The sequence below is a fragment of the Pelophylax lessonae genome (assembly GCF_965119305.1).
Source record: "Pelophylax lessonae genome assembly, chromosome: 4".
NCBI lineage: Eukaryota > Metazoa > Chordata > Amphibia > Anura > Ranidae > Pelophylax > Pelophylax lessonae.
Window position 1 is genome coordinate 216,283,969 of NC_138771.1, and position 6,514 is coordinate 216,290,482.

Sequence of the window (6,514 nt, forward strand, 5' to 3'; positions counted from 1 at the left end):
TGATTGAGTACAGGTGTATGTGGGGGGTGGGGAGGGCTGCTCAACCTCGATAGTCTGGTCAGACCGAATACATAATAAACAGGCAAAGAATTTGGGGGAGCATACCCATGTATTTCCAAAGCTGCTGCAGCTATGAACCAAAAGACATGTATATTAAAAAAGAATAGCGCGCAAATGCAAAAGAAATTACTACCAAATCTCAAGAGTCCATAAATAAAAATGGGGGTTTGGTCCCACCATATGGCCATATCGTGCTCAAGCCCACTACTGCGTCAAAGTACCCCATTATCAGTGGGTCCTACACTATCCATGAAAAAGAGATGAATCCAGCCCTTCTAACCCTTGGAGACAACACTCCTTGCTGGGAAAAATGTGCAAATGCACTACAGGGGACTCCTCCTATATCCATTTGATGGTGGACACTGATTGAGTACAGGTGTATGTGGGGGGTGGGGAGGGCTGCTCAACCTCGATAGTCTGGTCAGACCGAATACATAATAAACAGGCAAAAAATTTGGGGGAGCATACCCATGTATTTCCAAAGCTGCTGCAGCTATGAACCAAAAGACATGTATATTAAAAAAGAATAGCGCGCAAATGCAAAAGAAATTACTACCAAATCTCAAGAGTCCATAAATAAAAATGGGGGTTTGGTCCCACCATATGGCCATATCGTGCTCAAGCCCACTACTGCGTCAAAGTACCCCATTATCAGTGGGTCCTACACTATCCATGAAAAAGAGATGAATCCAGCCCTTCTAACCCTTGGAGACAACACTCCTTGCTGGGAAAAATGTGCAAATGCACTACACTGTAGTGCATTTGCACATTTTTCCCAGCAAGGAGTGTTGTCTCCAAGGGTTAGAAGGGCTGGATTCATCTCTTTTTCATGGATAGTGTAGGACCCACTGATAATGGGGTACTTTGACGCAGTAGTGGGCTTGAGCACGATATGGCCATATGGTGGGACCAAACCCCCATTTTTATTTATGGACTCTTGAGATTTGGTAGTAATTTCTTTTGCATTTGCGCGCTATTCTTTTTTAATATACATGTCTTTTGGTTCATAGCTGCAGCAGCTTTGGAAATACATGGGTATGCTCCCCCAAATTTTTTGCCTGTTTATTATGTATTCGGTCTGACCAGACTATCGAGGTTGAGCAGCCCTCCCCACCCCCCACATACACCTGTACTCAATCAGTGTCCACCATCAAATGGATATAGGAGGAGTCCCCTGTAGTGCATTTGCACATTTTTCCCAGCAAGGAGTGTTGTCTCCAAGGGTTAGAAGGGCTGGATTCATCTCTTTTTCATGGATAGTGTAGGACCCACTGATAATGGGGTACTTTGACGCAGTAGTGGGCTTGAGCACGATATGGCCATATGGTGGGACCAAACCCCCATTTTCATTTTTGCAAAATTGACTCTTTTTTTTGTTTATAGCGCATGATCAAAAAATCGCACAGGTGATCAAATACCACCAAAAGAAAGCTCTGTTTGTGGGAAAAAAAGGACGTCAAATTCGTTTAGGTACAACGTCGCACGACCGCGCAATTGTCCGTTAAAAAGTCATGCAGTAAAAAATCGCAAAAAACCCCCTGGTCTTTTAGCAGCCAAATCCTCCGGGGCTTAAGTGGTTAAGCAGGAAAAGTCAGAATTAACTCTCATGAAGCCATACCGTGCAGGGCAGCTCAATGTGGTGGAGGATCCAGAGCACAGGAATCTGTAATGAGGAAATAAACGGGTAGGTAAATGGAAAAGGGGAGAGAGAAAGTAGAAGCAGAAGGCAGGACATTCATGACGGGAGTCTTTGATGTGGTCAAGGCAGCAACTGGCTAAACAAGTTCTGCTCAATGGGGTTTGTTGTAGTGCCTTGAGCAGAGCAAGACGCAGTCCTGAAGGTGTCAGGCAAAGTATATTCCTAACGCACAACAGGAGTAGGTGCATTAAGGCCACCCTGGTCATGGGGCCCCAGCCCGGTCAAATGTAAGTTACAGGTAATGTTACCCTGGTATAAGGCAAGGCAGAATGGAGAAAGGAGAAAAAAAAGGGGGGGGAGGAGGAGTAGGGGGATTAGGAGAGTAGGGAGGGGAAGTGGGATAGGAGAGAGGGGGTAAAGAGGGGGTTGCCGCACCTGTCTTATACCTGAAACATACAGAAGAAGTAAAGGCAGTGATGTGGAGACTCAGGCCAGCATTAAGAAGTTAAGTGTGCAATAATCAAACGGTTTCCAAACAAAAATGTAACGTAAAGTCTAACCAGAAAAGGGCAGGGTATGAAAGAGCCCATTTAGGGAAAATATCACAAAAGCCAAATGTGTTCATGAACAGTCCGATTTGTAGATCGGCGATATCAAGGGAGTTTGATGTCTCGGTGGTGTTTTGATTATGGTTTGTTCCATACTGAGGTAAGAGGGCGGATCCGTGGCAGGCGTTTAGAGGATGCCGGTCTGGAGGTCAGAGACTAGGGAGAGGGTTCTCTGGAAATGATACCCATCTGAAGAAGAATCTGTTCTCCAAAGAAGAATCTGTTCTTTTTGGAAGCTGGAAAATCAGTGGGTTTTATTTTTGTAGTGGAAGTTCAGGCGAAAAGGAAAAGATCAACAATATTTCAGGGAATTGTAGGAAAGGGCTAGAAGTAACAGTTTTAGGGCTCTGCAACGTTGGATAGTCATAGGAGAGAGATCTGCAAATAGTTGCACTTTATGACCCTGTATGGAAAGATCTTCAATGCCCCTTGAGCTCTTCCTTCACCGCAAAAAGTGAGGTTTAACGATGACGTCCCTGGGAAGTCCATCCTGGCGGGGGGGTTGGAGAGATCTGTGAGCTCTATCCAGCTCCAGCCGGTGGTCCAGGATATCAGGAATGATATCTTTGATAAATGACTTCATAGTGCTAGACCCATCTGTGATCGACTTGGGGATCCCCCAAACCCTAAAATTTAGCTGCCTGCTCCTGTTTTCCTAGTCATCAATTTTAGAGAGTGCGGTTTCTAGCTGATCTTGAAGTGTCTGGATGCAAGATGTTTTGATTGGCTCTTGCCACCGTTTGGTCGACTTTTGATTCTATAGCTTCAATATGGGTTCCTAGGTTCTGTAGTTCAGCTTTAATGGAATTTGTGATTTCGGAGGCCGTTTAAGCTAGGCCATTTGCCATAATTTCAGAGAACTTGGCCATAATGTGTGTTTTGTCAGGGTAAAGTCCTGGAGTGTATTGGCCTACTTGTTGAGGAAATGCTGGATTGATAGGGGTTTTCAGCACAAGTGTACCCATCATTTGCTCCAGTGATCTGTTAATTAGAGATTCTGGGGAGGCATACAGGGGCTGTTGATTACTCACAGGGGTCACGTGAGATGCCCAGGCTTCAGGTGTAGAGGGCTGGATGTCAGCTATGCTCTCTATAGGCTCTCCGTCCCCTGTGTTGCCTCGGGAGTCTGGTGCTGGTGCGGTCGCCATCTTGGGAGTATACTGCTGCGGTGATTCAAAGCCGAGTCGGCGGGAGACCTCCCTACTGTGTACCACTGACTGCAGGCTCGGACCCAATGCTTTCAGGAGTCAGGGTGGTGATGGGGAGTCAGCGACTCCCCATGGTGCTAGGGCGCCCGATAGACCAGGGCGGTGCGGAGCTCCCAGTCTAAACGGCCATAGTAAGAGCTGCCGCGCATGTGCCTCAGGGGAGAGGCAGTTTGTTTGGTAAAGTGGACCAAGTTGAGTACTTTAATGGTATTGTCGCTCGTTTCGCGAGAGGGGATGAAGCCCACCTGGTCCAGCTGGGATTGAAGATGAGAGACAAGTAATTTAGTAAAAAGCTTTAGGTCCACATTGAGCAGTGAGATTGGTTGGTAACTGCCACAAACAGATGGGTCTTTCCCTTCCTTTGGAATAACTAAAACGTGCTAGAAGTGTGGCTGGGAGGAACTAAGTAGACTGACCCAGGCCGTTGAACACTTTAATCATATGCGGACCTAGCAAGGGCAGGAGGGGTCTTGTAATACTGTATGGTAAATCCATTTGGGGTGGGTGCTTTCCCGGGTTTGGCGGCCTTCACCGCTGTGTGCAGTTCTTCAATAAAAACAGGGACTTTAAGATTGTGACGGACTGGAGATATTAGAATCTTTAATGGGGGTCTAATCTAATTTGAAGTTGATTTATTTTTTCATTCGTTCCAAATAAACATTTCTCTTTCGTTCGGAAACCGCACTCCATAAACCATAACTACTCAGTTATATTGCCTCTTCCCAGGAGTAGGACTAGGCAGAACAAAAACACCTGGCTATGCCTACGGGCCATCCTCAGCTTGGTATATAATCCCCTCTCTGCTCTAGGTAATCAGTTTTAATCTGTCTAGTAAGGTCTAGGCTCCCAGCTGGGATCTCTGGTCCTAGCAATTTTTTTTTCTCCTTCCGTACATCTTTTTTGTTTGTTTTTTCTCTCAGGAGATCTACAATAAACTGCCGGGCTGGGCAATGGGCTTAATATTCTAGATCCAGTGGTCCCCCCAGTCCAGCCAGTGAGCGCTTGCAGACTGCAGTTACGCACTAGGTTGGCTGCAACATAGCCTCACTGACAGAGGCTGGCCCGCGAGTTAAGGGTCGCATCCCACCGGGCTTAGTTCTGAGTCGCAGGGACAGTCGGACCTGCCTACAGGTTCCCTCCTCCCATCCTTAAAACCCTTCAGTGAGCTGGGCTTCCCCGACTCCCTGTCTGGACCTGGAGTCTGGTGGGGGTCCCAGGGCAGAGGATGCAGTGGAGACCCCTGGGGTCTGCCCCGCTATTCCCACTCTGTAAGGGTCCAAGGATAGTGTGTCCTGCCCTGGTAGTCTGGAGGGAGTCCCCAGTGTAGAAGACCCCTAGGGTGTATGCCTCACTGTTTGCAGTGTGGGTACCGTGTAGGGGGTTCCCGGTGAAGAGTGCTCAGCGGACTCTCCCCTAACATGTGTCTTACCTTCAGGAGGGGGTCCCCTTGCAGAGGGCACAGCGAAGATCCTGGCAGCATGTTGTAGCTGATGGTGGCCATGTTTGTGTAGCCCAATGAGGTCACAGGGGCCATTTTCCCTTAGTCTGGCTGGCGGCCATGTTTGTGTAACCCGATGTCACGGGGGCCATTTTCCCCTAGTCTGACTGGTCTCCAGCTGGTGGCCATGTTTGTGTAGCCCGATGTCACTGGGGCCATTTTCCCTTAGTCTGGGATACGCTAGAGATGACCGAAGCCTTGTGGGGATGCCGTAGCTCCTCCTCTTCCTGTGCCTGGAACATATGAAAAGGGATGGCATCCATGGTGATGCTTGGTTTGAATTCTTGTCGCTCCACCGATCGGTAGGGTGAGTCCTTGTGGGTCCCTGTTATCTCTCTCACTCTCTACTTATAGGTACCCTGAGCCTTGGGGGAGATTATTTAGTGATGCCAAAAGATCATTTTGTACTGTAGGGTCGTCCTTTCCCTTATGGAGCCTCAGGGTCACATCTCCCCCACTGACCCCCCTCATGGATGTGGCAGGTCCCTCGGAACCCCAGCTTCCCATGGTTGCACTGACGGTGGTCTTGCAGTCCTTAGTTTTCCGGGTGGAAGTGGTGTGTGGGCAAAGGCCCAGGAGGGAGCTTCCCTCACCTTTCCCTGCTCAGTTCGTCTCATCTAATTATGAGCCTGATGCTGCCGTGGACGCAGCCCGTCCACGGGGGCTTAATTTCAGACCCCTAGATCTATCCGATAGTGAGGATGATTCCTCCATGGTCGCAGCCGAGAATTAAAAAGCTGGTTGACGCACTTATCACTGCAGTGCTTGAGATTTTAAAAATGGGGGATGCGGCTGATATAGCCACGGACGTGGCTGTGTCGTTTGGTACGCATAAGTCACCTCGAACTCCAAAGGTGTTTTCTTATGTGCCTTATTTTGACAGGTTTTCCTGTAAGGAATGGGAACAACCAAAATTTACCCTTTGTGGTCCCAAAATGTTTTGCTGTACGTTACCCTTTTGAGGAGTCACTTTTAAAAATGTGTGGTGGACCCTCCTGTTTCCAGGTTGAACAAAGCTACCACGATCCCAGTAGAGGAATCCCTTGTGGCACGCAGCCAGTCTTTGCCTCAGCCCTGGTGTCTCAGACCTTAACTGAATGGGCCAAGCTTTTGCGCCAAGGCCTCAGGGCTGAGGCGGTCCCCGCTGCTTATGTTGATTTAGTGGACCAGTTGGTCCATGAGCTGCAATTTTTTTATTATGCAGCTTTGGAATACATCTCCTGTGGTGTCCAGATTTTCTGTTTCAGAGGTGGTGATTAGAAGCGTGCTGTGCCTTAAGAACTGGTCTGCAGACCAAGCCTCTAAGAAAGCTTTCATTTATCTGCCCTTTCAAGGCTTCCCTGGATTACCTCATTAAGGGTATCATGGGGGGAAGAGTACCTTCCTGCCATAGTCTAGGAAAGGGAAGGAGCCTCGTCGCAGACAGGTGACCTCCTTCTCAGCACATAGAAAATAATTTTGTGCTTCTGGGACAGAGAATAAGGAATTAGATCTTTCAAAT